Source organism: Cinclus cinclus, chromosome 1 (genome assembly GCF_963662255.1).
Source record: "Cinclus cinclus chromosome 1, bCinCin1.1, whole genome shotgun sequence".
NCBI classification, from domain to species: Eukaryota; Metazoa; Chordata; class Aves; order Passeriformes; family Cinclidae; genus Cinclus; species Cinclus cinclus.
The window spans coordinates 36,808,640-36,822,538 of NC_085046.1; positions in this window are offsets into that span (position 1 = coordinate 36,808,640).

Sequence of the window (13,899 nt, forward strand, 5' to 3'; positions counted from 1 at the left end):
TTTGCAGTGTAATTTTGGGTCCCAGGTCATGAGTGACATCAGTATATAGAGAACAGTCTGTCTTGCTTTACCTGACTTTCACATCCTGTGCTGAAAGTCATGCCTTGCCCTGAGTTTTACATTCCTAACAAAACTCTTCATCCCACACAGAGCTCAGCATCTTAGCACCCCAAGCAGCGGTAGACTTTTCTGACATAGCTTCTTTTTGCAGTGGCCTCAAAATTGTTATTGACCTAAGAGCTCTTTGGTCTTCTTGTCAGCTACATTTCTCAGTCAGTGGCTACAGATTTCAGCTTTAGATTCCCCATGTTACCCAGGAGAGAGAAGGAACATGCCTGATTTCTTCAGCAACACTGAATGAAACTGAAACAGAAACTTCTTCAGTTTCTTGCCGTTGCTTTTACAGCACTGACATTTTCTGGCTTAGTGGTCCAGTGGATAAGGTAATGAATTGGGCGTCACAATGAAAACCTATGCCTCTGAATCCTATTATTTCAAATTACCTCATATTATAGAGCAGTGGACACATGTTGTGGAATTCATTAGCTGTAATTAAATAATCTAGAATTTGGTGTCTCACTCTGGATAAGAATCCACAGGTTTTTTTAGCAAGCAATGGAGGCACATAAGCACCTACAGGGCAATTCATTTCCTAGTGACATATGTCTGAAATGGGTCCTGTAAACTGTTCTGTTCATTAGCCAAGGGAACTCATCATGGGAGCCCAGACTTAGACATGTGATTTTTAGAAATCTAAATTTTCTCAAGAGGATTTTGATACCTGGTAATTCAGAAATATTTAGAATTTGCAAAAATGTCAGCACTTTCTATTTCTAGCTCTTCATTTCCCTCCTTTGAAAAAAAAATATGAAATATTGTTTAGATTCCACATTATCACTGTAACTTAATAATAATAGCAGCTTTAATAATAATAATAATAATAATAATAATAATCATCATCATCATCATCATCATCATGGTGCTGCTTGTTATGAAAAGTTCATATCTGAAACCTCATCATTCTTAATCTGCAAATTACTCATATTGAAAAAAAAAAACTGGTGCAAACAAACTAAACCAAGTAAACTCAGAAGGAGCTGTTTCACTGAAAGAACTCTGAATATATGGAATCACTGAAAGAGCTCTGAATATGTGGAACAAATAATTGAAGAGAAGACTGAGGCTGAGAAGTGAAAATGAGTTCAAGAGAGCCTCATAGATCCTTCTTCAACACAAAAGGGGTCAAGTCATAGAGTGAAAATACAGGAAAGTGGGATTAAGGTGCACCAAAAAAGCAGACATAGCCGGGCCAGATGACTTTTTCCTGTTTGTAAATTCCATGTTTTCAACAGAAAATGAAGTGACTACACAGATGGTCTGTGTTATTCCCACATCCTTTGAAATTCAGTTTCCAAAAATGTCACCTTGTTCTGTATCCTCTCATGTAGTATAAAGTGCATACACTGTTTTCCAAGATGTTCACATGCATTTTTGCTGTCAAGAACAGTCTACTTCATTAGCCATGATTGTGGAAAAAATTGTGTAAGAAGGGGGATATAAACATTAACAGCGTCAAATTCTGCCACTAAGATCTGTATGAGAGAAGGCTGCTGGTGTCTAAGTCACAGTCTCCACATTAGTATGCAATTTGGCCCCAAAAGAATAAATCATTTGGTGTTGAGGCTGCTGTATTTTTGGTCAATGCTGTTCTGGAGTTCTATATTGGTCTAGGAAAAAAACCAAATTCTACCTGTCATACCTAAACTGTCTGAATGCCCTAGCTTGGATACTAAATAAAGTAAGTAACCAGTTAAGCATGGGAAAACATTATGTACAGAATGGAACAAATGGAACGTACAATTTGGGTTGATTTAGAAGGAATACATCAGTTGCAACCACAACAGGTTTCCAAATGGATTTAACATGGAGCATCTCTATCTTGCTGGTCCAGATCAAAACATGCATGAAAATGTAGTCTTCATTCCCAGGTTCATGCTCAACTACATCTAGTGGTTTCTTGTTTACTCCATCTTACCAGACACTGCTTCACTATGGAAAGTGCTTTTGGATATTGTCTGATTTTCATCATGTCATTAAATAAAAACAACAGAAAGCACTTAGAAGTGCTTTGGGTCAACTTTTTTGTATCCAACAAAAATGTCCTGTGTTTGGGTTAGCCTGTGCTCCTGATCTTAGACTGAACCGGCAACAGAAACAGTCTCAGAGCTCAGAGAAGTCTGTAGCAAATTTGACCTACATTTTCTTTGGAATCAGAGCCAGCCACCACCAGATTTCCCCTTCACTCACTGTCCATTCTCGTGGCATAAGTGAGAAGGAAATGTGCTTTCTGGCAGCACAGACCTGAGGATGTGTTAGTTTCTGACCATTAGGAAAATACCTAAAATATCAAGAGCGTAAATAAAAAAAATATATTAAGATTTTCCATCAGATAAGATTCCTAGCAACTGCTCCTCTTTCTCCCAGTGTCAGCATTTCCTTTAGCTTTTTCTTCTAAATCATAAACTGAGATACACTTTTGTTTTCACCACCCACAAGATATCCATAGGCAGACCACTACCTCATCCTTCTACATAGTTTAGAAAATGCTTTGTAGAAATTATGAACTTAGAGAAACTCAGTCATGTGTTCTGTCTGCATTTGGACCCATTGTCTCCCAGTAATTGTGCCACATATTCTTGCATCTTCCTTTTTCCAATGGCACCCTTTCCTTAAAAAGGGAAACCTTGGAAATAAGACCAAGATTTCCTGCCGTGTTTACAATAACAAAGAGTTGTAGTGAGATGTGGTTCCCAATTCCAGACAGCTATGGGCAAGGGGTCAAAGCTCCCGTAATGCCTTGTGGAGAAGGAGGACATGGCTCTACCTTTGTTACCCTCAGACTTAATGTGTGTGGTACATATTCAGAGATAAAAGAGCCTGAAGAAATCCATCATCTGATTTCCTCCACAACCCTCCTTCTCTGCCCTTTTGTAGGGAGGGGACACAGAAACATGTTTTTTTTTGTGTGTTGAAACATGTTCATGTTGAAAAGCGGCGAAGGATCTGAACGCCAGGGAAACTCAGTCTTTTGAAGGATCTCATTTCCTTAACAGAGTGACTTTGGGGTCTGGGAGATCGTTCCTTAGCAAAGATTACATAGCATGAAATGAGAGTCAGGCCCTGATATATTAGTCTTTTCCAAAAGAAGTCCTAAAAATAATAGAGTAATTGAGAGTAAAGGCAGCTCTACCAGTCTGTTAACTCTAGCCTATTAAAGTTTAGGAATGACAACAAATAATGCTAAAAAACCCCAAAAACAGAAACAAAAACAAACAAAAAACAACCCAAAACAAAACAAACAAAAAAAGAACAAAAAAACCCACAAAACCCCCTACCCAACCACTGAATTCCATAAAATAGGATTTCACCTTTGTTGTAATTCAGCCTTACTTCATACAATCTCCAGACACTTAAGGACTCAGTTTTTGGTTTTTAACAGTCCTGAAGGAGTATATCAGAACTCAGCTCTATGAAAAATCATGGACACATATTTCTGAGTAAAATTCTTGAAGATTTCCAAGTAGAATGTTTTAAAGTTAAGAGCAATTCATACATTTTATGTTGATACTATACTCAAACTATGTTTTTACATTTGTTTTGGAAAGGAAATTTGCTATCAAAACCTCTTTACAATAAAGAAAATAAAATGTGACTGATGAAAATCTATCTAGTTAAATTATCGAATTAAATATAAAGAGTCATTGCATAATCTCCTGTTCCCCTCACAAACTACAAAACATTTTAGACTAAGAGGAACATTTGGCTATGTCATCCTGCTATGAGGTGACTAAAACCATTAAATTTGTTCTTTCCTTTACATTGTCACTTTCTTTTCTTAATATGTTGCCTCTGCCACGCTGACTGCCCAGTGTTTGCTGGAGCACCACACAGCGCTCCACAGGATGCTGCTCTGTCAGAAAGTGAGGCACACAGTGGCATCATGAATATTTGTACAGAAAACTGCAGTTTTCTTGTCCCTGGACCCCAGTACTGCCAGGAAAGTGTTCTAGTTTCTCCTGTGGCTTTCTGTTCCCTACATGTGAGTGCAGCTGGGAACACAAGGAGTTAAGTGACACTGCTCATACCATGTCTGTCTCGGTGGCAGGGCAGGAGGTTATGCAGCAGGGATCTCACAGGAAGGTGAATGCTTCTCCTAATGAGGTGAAGCTGATGGCTCTAATGCAGTGGAACAGCTGCAGCGGGCTCTTTCCCAGCTCGGAGTCACACTGAGATCAGTTTCAGCACATAGCAGCTCTGTTTTCCTCACACATTACAATTATGATTGATTTGCAAAACGTATAAAGTGTTACCTTTTTATAACAAGAATTTTAAGGTTGTGAGGCATTGAGGAAGGGCTTCTGGTGCTGTTCCAGTGAGGATCAGCTCCCTTCTGACTGCTCAGACTTCTTGGCTGACTAGGTTAATTTCCCCTTTTACTGCAGTCTTTTGAAGGTTCTGGGGAATCTGGGTCCTGGGAGGGACCAGGAATCCTAGTTCCAAGTTTTACAATAATGCAAACACAACCTGCCTGTTTTGAATGTGCATGATGTATAAAACACAGTCATGAGAGACTTGTGGCTTTTCTGCTTTGGTATTAACAATTCTACCAAGTTTTCTTTCCCCTATATTATAGTTAGACATCACAGCAGGTATATACACATGATTTGCTGCCTGTAATACTCAGACTGCTTGCCTCAAAGCCTAAAGTTCAACACAAAATTCCTGATTCCACAGATTTACCATCTGGCTCTGTCACAGCTGTGCAGCCCACTGCCTGGACATGGAGATCATGTCCCTCTTCTGGGTTCCTAGGGGCCAGAAGGTGTCCACAAGGCACATATTGCACCTGTGTGTGCAGGGAGCTTCTGAACTAGTCTGGATAGCTGAGCAAAAGAGAGTTTAGCAGTATTCCCACACAGATGTTGGGTTTCTGGACGGAAAGCAAGCTGGTTTCAGTCAGCCTGCAGGCTCTGCGGAAATGCTCAGGACACTACCTGTCCACAGAGACATAGAAAAGAGCTCATAGAAAGTAGTCAGTTCTTAGTACTGTTAATTATTCTTTAGTCTGAGCAATTATTACATCTCTAGTGGGTTTTGTCATTTTAAGGTAGGAAGCTTTTTGATAAAAAACCCTAAAAACCAAAAGCAAACAAATGAAAAAATACCAAACAATCAAAAACCCCAAGAAAAAAACAACCAAAAAAATCCAAAAAACAAAAAACTAAGGAAAGGAATCAGCCTTGGCAAGTAACACAAGCAAAATGCAAAATACATACTTTATAAAAAAAATATTCAAACTATTATTCAGTCTTTAACTCTTTGCTCATGAAAAGTGTCCAGGGTACAGAACAAGCAGAGCAGAAAACTTCAAGAAAAAAATGATAATTTGCTTTCTGGTGTGTAAACATCAGATTAGACCAGGACACAGGAACTTTCCCTGCCAAATCATTTCTCAGTTTGGACAGCTTAATTCTGGCAGCTCTTAACATTTTCTGATTATACACTGCAGTTTGAACACTCTTTTATTATCATTTCTATATGTACTTTTGCATGAAATGTATTGTCTGCGTAAGGATATATGCTTTGTGATTTAGCAAAGAGGCTAATTTGCCCTTTAATTTATAAAACAAAATAATGACATTGCTGGTATATTAAAAACCACAGGCAGCATACATCCAACTTATTATGACATAGTTTTGTCAATTTCTAGGCTCAGTGGTGTTTCTAGATGTAATGGCAGAGTTCAAAAAATATTGTTAGGAATTTTTAAGGGAGATAATAAATAAATTATAACTAATAATAATGTTTTCAGCAAATTGCTGACACTTAAAGGAATAAAAGCTGTTGAGCCAAATTGAACCAGATGCTTTTTGAAAAAGCAATTTCACAAGTGGAAACTCTATTAATATCTCTGTGTTTTATTAGGACAGCAGGATTTGTTCTGCAACTAGATGTATTTGCTGCATTTAGATTAGATTCAGTTATGTACAGAAATATGCACAGCTATCCAACATGCACTGTCAACTCTGCAGAAGCTAAAACAATATCTTCATATTATTTTTCTTTATATTCAGTATTTCTTACTACGTGTATTTTTTTCTTTACCATTTTCATTTTGCTAAAAAAACAATGGTAAAAGAGGGGAGAAAAGTATGTTGGTATTATCTTCTTCTCAACTTCACAAAGAATCAGAAATATGCAGTGACAACAGAGGGATTTAAAACTCCAAATGCAATCAGAGACCTAATTCTGTGAGACTGTCACCATCTTTCACCTTTTCTTACATGTTGGCAACTAAGTTGTGAATTTTCCCATAGCTAAAACATTGTTCAGTTTTAAGTGGCATGTAAAGGTGATGGTAGCTGTACAGAGTTTTTGTGATAGAAGAAGAAAATGAAGGTGTTGTACCCCAGCTGCCATCTTGGCCCAGGAGAAGGGCTCAGAAAATGTGTATGATGTATTGCTGCATAATACATTTGGAAGCTGCAATTTGGGATAGCCCTGGCAACTAGATATTAAGAAATTTCCTCTCTTCCTTTGCACCAACTGACGAGGACACAACAGATAAGACAGGAAACAGGACTTAGTCCTTCATCTGAAAAATACCGATTTTGGTTTTTCCTACCTCATACTTTATCTCTCCGTCCTATGAGTATGTAGATATCATAGGACAACAAAGTCATTTTATCAGAATTTTGCTAGTATTTCAGATTGTAAGCTAGAAACGATGCATGAGTGTCATCAGTTGCACAGACAGCTCTCAAAATGTTCTTTGGAAGAACAGACCAAGGCAGACTGAGCAAACCAGAGACGTGATAAATCCCAAAAATTGTAAAGCTTTCTCTTGTGTTTGTGCTCTATACAAATCTTTCAGTGATCCATTGTCATTTCTATAAAAAACCAAATGCACCAACCAACAAAAAGCAGATAGAAACGCAAAAACCATGTTTTGTTATAGGGAACTGTACAAAGCTAATGCATACTTTCAAAAGAGAAAAAAATAATTCCTGTAGTTTGTGGGATGAATAGAAAGTATGTAAAGCTATTTCGGATTGTTCTGCTGAAATCCGGATCTCACCAAACTCCTTAAGGACAGACATGATGATGTCAGTCCATGTTATTTCACAAAGCTTTTGTAAATTAGTTGGATGGAATTTATGCTTTCAGAATAAGGCAGCCAAGTCTGAGCCTGAATTATCTGTGGCTAAGTACAAAATGGTCATGTTTTGCCTATATAGCCTAGCTTGTGTTGAAAATATCCTGGATGCACACAGAAAGGGCTCTCCCCCTGGATGTTGTGTGATTCAGTGAAGCCTGATGCCTCGCTGAGCTCTGGAGCCTGCAGAGTACAGGAAGCCTCAAGCAGGGCAGAATGAGCACTGCTGGGCAGCTCTGAGGAATTGGCTGGGGTCAGACAGACAACTCCCTGCTGGAACACTAAACTCTATTGGTGAAACTATCACTGCAGTGAAGCCAGGAGTCTTGGTGTCTGTCAGTTTTTCACTATGTTAAAATAATGTATCACTGGTAAAATATAAATATATTTTCCAGATTAGCGCGATATTAAAAGAAAAAACCAGGCTAAGAAATTGCAAAGGAAACATAAAATGCCTTGAAATCGGGCAAGACAAGACTTCATTGTTGCTTTTAATACAACACTGGAGCTCTATTTTCTCTCCTTCTTGTCCATGCTTAAATTTAGTAACATTGCAAGAGAACATCGTAATTCTGCTGATGCAGAGGTCCTTGCCATGCCTTCTTTTTGTCCTGGCTAAGCTACTGCAGTGATTCGCTCCTCACTAATGCCTTTGCATGCACAATTAACAGCTGATGCAGAATTTCCTTGCCTGGTCTCTGCTGGTATTGAATAGCTACAGCTCATAACTCCAGACCTGGCTCTGTTATACTGCTGGGTGTTAATCTGAGCTCATATTAGTATCAAGGTGTTCTTGCCACATTAGGAAGAACTTTCATCTAGTTCTGACAATTCTTGTACTCCATTTTCCCATAAACTCTGCTTTTCCGCATTTGCAGACTCCTGGCTTCCACACTCAAGATAAAGGATGACTGAAGACTGGTAAACTTCCCTTTAGACAACATTTTCTGCCATGGCTCATGCCTGCATGCTCACAAACACTTGGTGTCTTCAGACACTGAGTATTATGTGAAACAAATGCAGGACAGCTGCCTGTATCTTTGGTACTGATCTGCTGTTGCTAATTTAACAGGCTGTCAAGAAAACATTGTCAAAAGAAGTCAAGTCTCCTTCAATTCAAGCAAATGGTCATTTTCCATCTTTGTCATTGCAGATTGCAGCTTTTGAGAATATTTAATGATGTGTGGGTGTAACAGGGCAGTCAGCATGATTTAGTTGCTGCTAAAAGGGCCTTATTTCTACTTCCTTTGCAAACTACCTACTTCCATCTTCTCTTGCAAACAGAGGTATGAATATTATCAGAAATCAAGCAGTTCATAGTATCCCATGAGAATTCATGATTTCTCATAGACTTCCTGCCAGTCTCCCACATGAAATTGTACAGGTAGAGATGCAAACATACTGGATAAATTAAGAGGGAAAAGTAGGGTGGAGTGGACATAACAGAAAAAACTTGGAGATTCTACCCCTCATTAACATTCCTATGGGTTTGGATTTTTTTTCCCAAGGGCAGAAAAAGGCCAGCACATTAAAACTTCTAGTCTTCTAATCTAATCTAAGGGACTCTTAGCAACAGACAAATCTCTCCTAATTGTCTCTAATAAGTAAAATAACATAAGAACAAAACTCTGTTGGAGACATTCCAGGAATTTTCATTTCTTCATTTCTGCCTTCTCCCTTATGATGGTAATTTCTTTTTATCTGCTCTTAATTTGTACTGATTACTTCCCTTACAAATCAGAACCGTACTTGTACTGGCTGAATGTCAGTTTCTTTACAGAAACTAAAAATGTTTCAAAACCAAATCCTCCTGGCTTTCTTTTGAGGGTTTTTTTGTTGGCTTGCAAGAGAGCGCAAGCAGCACAAGAAGGCTCTTCCTCAGAAGTGCAGTGAGCCCTGCAAAGCCACTCTGCTCTCCTTAGGAATCCTGGTGACCACAGCTCCTGGGCCCTGTGCAAACTGGCAAGGAAAGCTCTGCCCTTTGTAAGCATTCAGGAATCCTTATGCATTAAATACTTTGTGTGTGCACATATGTATAATGAAGTCATGATATGATCCATGTCCACTGAATCCATATTTTTCAACTCCATGCTCTCCTTTGACTGTTTAGGCAGTCCCTGCTGGCTGGAACCCACATTTCTGTTTGGTTTATTGGCAGTTTTTACCTTTCTGCTCACACAGTTATAATAATCCTGGATTTAGTACATACAGACTATTGAACTCCGGGGCATATTTGCCAAAACATCACTGTTGTTATTTTCCAACAGAAATTCAGATGGGATTGAAATCCTTTAGGCCTTTAATGAGTTTCCAGCATTATCTGGCCCTGCAATAATTCTCTAGGGTTAAAGAATTGAAATAATTATTGCCCTCAGTCCATTTAATTTTTTAAAAAAATTCAGATATAATTATTTCCTCAACTGTCTACACACAGCTATTCCTGTGGAGATGTAGATTTCCTGACCTTGGTCCAGACATTATCTCTTACTATGAATAAATTTACTCAGAAAGCTGCTCACTGAGGGAGCACCATCACCCCAATTTGTCTTGATTGGCATATGCCTACTGAAAACTTCCAGAAATTTAGCCTGAAATTATTGCCAAGTTACAGACATTTAAAGAATTACATCACTGCTAGTGGAACCCAAGCAATAAAGTAAAAATGCTAATATCTGTATTTGAAGGAAACTGCCCTTTTTATTTTAAGGCATCTTAGTGAAGAATATGTAAGGCAGTATATTAAAAACATGCAGAAATATCCAAACATCTATTGTTTGAACCAAGTCTTCTTAACATGTCAATGTGCCTCTTTGGTGGAAAATGTGTCAGGAGGAATACAGCAAGCGCGTTAAATTCCTGAGCTGGTAGGGATAAGCATTTCAGAGAATCACAGAATATGCTGATTTGGAAGGGACCCACATGGATCAGGCCCAGCTCCTGGCCCTGCACAGGACAAGAGTCACACCATGTACCTGAGAGTATTGTCCAGAGGTTTTCTGAGCTCTGTCAGGCTTGGTGCTGTGACCATTGCCCTGTGGAGCCTGTTCTAGGGCCTGACCACCCTCTGGGTGAAAAACCTTTTTTAAATATCCAACCTAAACCTCCTCTGACAAAATTTCAGGCCATTGCCTCTAGTCCTGTCAGCACAGGAAAGAGGTCAGGGTCTGCTTCTCTTCTTCCCCTCTTGGGGAACCTGTAGACGGCTATGAGGTCTCCCCTTGCCCTTCTCCAGACTGAACAGATCAAGTGACCTCAGCTCCTCCTCATATGGCATCCCCTCTAGGCCCTTCACCATCTTTGTTGCCCTCCTTTGGATACCCTCTAATAACTTAATATCTTTCTTATATTGTGGTACCCAAAACTGCCCCCAGCACTCGAGATGAGGTCACCTCAGTGCAGAGCAGGACAATCCCCTCCCTTGCCCAGCTGTGATGCTGTCCCTGATGCACCCCCCCACCCCCAAGGACAGGGCTGGCCCTCCTGGCTGCCAGGGCACTGCTGACTCACATTCAGCTTGCCATCAACCAGAGCACCCCGGTCCCTTTGTGTGGCACTGCTTTCCAGCAGCTCATTGCCCAGTCTGTATTTGCATCAAGGGTTGTCCCATCACAGGTGCAGAATTCAGTACTTTCTCTTGTTGAACTTTTTACAATTATTGATTGCCTAGCCTTCTGCCTTGTTAAGGTCCCTCTGCAGGGCCTCTCTGTTTTGAAGAAGTCAACCATTTTGTGTCATCTGCAAACTTGCTTAGTATCCCTTCCAGTCCTGCATTTATGTTGAAAAGCATAGGGCATCAGATGGAGCCCTGTGGAGCCCCCCTAGTGACAGATCACTAGTCTGATGTCACTCTATTCCCTACAACTCTTTGTGCTCAGCCCACGAGCCAGTTGCTCACTGATGATTTAACAGGGTTATTGAGCTGTGTTCTAGACACCTTGTCCAGAAAGATACTGTGAGAGACAGTGCCAAAAGTTTTACTGAAATCCAAAAAGACTACATCAACTGGTTTCCCTTGATCCACCAGATAGGTTACCCTGTAGTAGACGGAAATCACTTCTGACAAGCAGAACTTCCCTTTCATGAAGCTGTGCTGGCTGAGACCAATGACTGCGTTGCCTTTCTGGTGTTCTTCAATATCTCTCAGAATAACTTTCTCCATAATTTTACCAGGCACTGAAATGAGATTGACAAGCCTTTAGTTACTAGGGTCTTCCTTCTTGCCCTTCTTAAAAATTGGGAAAATATTTGTGAGCTTCCAGTCAGGTAGGACCTCTCCAGATTCCCAAGATTACTCAAAAATCATTGAGAGAGGTTTTGTGATGACATCAGCCAGCTCTTGGAGGGTTCTTAGATGAACCTCATCAGGCCCCATAGATCTGTAGAGATACAGCTGGAGCAGCAGTTCTTGCACAGTTTCATAGTTGATTGGAAGCTGATGATTCATGCAGTCATGGTCCTCCAGCTCAGGGCACTGAGAGCCCCTTGGCCCATCATCTGTGCTGAGGATGGAGGCAAAGAATGAATTGAGCTTCTCTGCCTTCTCTCTGTCCCTATGTGTGAGGACCACCCTCATCCTGTAGAGGGCCAATGTTATTTTTACACTGCCTACTGCCATTAACATTTTTGAAAATACTCTTTTTATTGTTCCCCAGAGTTCTGGCCAGCTTCAACTCTAGTAGAGCTTTGAACCCATGCATTTTTTTCCCCGCAGAGGCAAACAGCATGTCTGTATTCTTCTCCTGTCTCCTGATCTTGCTTCCACTGGGCATACACCTGCCTTTTTTTGCCTTATTTCTAACAGAAGATCCCTGTTCAGCCAAGCTGACCTCCTGCCTTGCCTGCTTGGCTTCTGACATTTGGGAATTGCCTGCCTCTGTGCTTTTAGGAGGTAATGTTTAAAAAGTGACTAGCACTGATGAACCCCAGCACCTGCAAAACCTTTTCCCAGGGGACCTTACTTACTAATTCCCTGAGCAATCTGAAGTCATGTCTCCTCATTCCAGATTTGAGTTTTTGCTGGTACTTTTCCTCTTGTCAGCAGAGATTTTAAACTCAGTTTCTTCCATGGTTACTTTGGCCAAGAGGGCTGCCATTCTCCACTTCACTTACCAAATCCACACTATTGATTCCAGGTAGAATTTTTTGTTGATTTCAGTTAGAAGATCTGGAGCCTCTGAGGTTCAGTCTAGACTGTATTCAATATTACACACTTTTGTTTGTAAGCATCTTGAATTGATGTAGACAAACTAAGAGCAGGAAAGAGTCTGACACTGGAAAAATTTTACAGCTCATTACTGGAAAATGTGCAAGGGCTTCTCCTTTCCAACTGTGGTTCAATTCTCTCTGCCTTTAGAAAAAGAAGCAAATAATTTTTTTTCCTCATATCCTTATCTATTTAAAACTAATTTATTTTAATCATTCTGGCTGGGTTCAACCTTTTTATTGCTTAATCTACATTTAATGGTTTTCATTACACTTATATCTGTCTAGTTGGTGTCTGAATCATCTCCAATTTATTTTAATATTTATTTCCACTGGATCAATATTACTTCAGGAAAGGTCATTGCAATATATAAAAAAGAAAAATAACATTGCTACTTTACTTGATTGTATTTAAATGATCATAGATACAAAATTTCTGTGTAATCATGAAAAAGTCCTATGTTACTTTTCTTACTTGTTCAAACATAAAATTTCTCTTTAGGCTCATGCAATGTATCACGAAGTTAAGTTAAATTGATTATTTACCATTTCAAACAATTTTCTGAACTGCTTACTGTTTTTTTTAAATACGATCCTTCATATTTCATATGTAAACAGAATTATTTCTCTGGCATATTGACCTTCCTTATTCTAGGACAATGTCTTATTCTTCATCTCATCATAAGAATTTGAGTTGATTGTCAGCTTCACAATTCCATCTCTTAAAGGTCTACTATTAATTAAATATGAAGGGTATTTCCCAGAGCTTTGAAAAGAATAGGAATGTATTAATCATGCTGCTATAAGATTGTAGGCAAGACAAGGTACAGTATGTTTCTACCAGATACTGAGCAATTCTGATTGCATAACCTATAAGCTTCCTGTACTACTATATAAAAAAATAATTTTAATATATTATATATAGATATAAATAGAAAAATACTCCACTACCATATATAGGTGCCTACGCATATGTGCATACATACACAGTCTCCAAAATTAAAAAAGAAAAACAACTGAACAGTATGCCATCAGGCAAGAGAATTAATAAACTTTGTAGCTCTTAGTCCTAAACCTATTCTTCATCCTTTAATACAATCAATGGGAAAGATATTCCAGACATCAAATTATCAGTGAATCACTAGGTATAGTAGAAGGTGTTGGTAGGAAAGTCCTTACTTGAAAGTCGTGGTATATCATAAAAAAAGAAGGCAGAGATAGTCCCCAAATGTGAGGGACAGGCCTGTCATCTCTGTATGAAGAGATTTTGTATGCTTCTGGCCAAAACTGGGAAACACTTGAAATGTGTCTGTTACTGGAATTTGGAAAGGATAAAGAATAAAACATAATTTATTCTAAGAGAAGAAATTATCTTCTTCCCAAAGCCAGCTTTTGGAGTTCATACAGTTCCTCTAAGTGAAATCATTGTCAGCTGGAAAAAGAGAATTCAGGGACGTAACATGAAATGAGATTTTCCCATT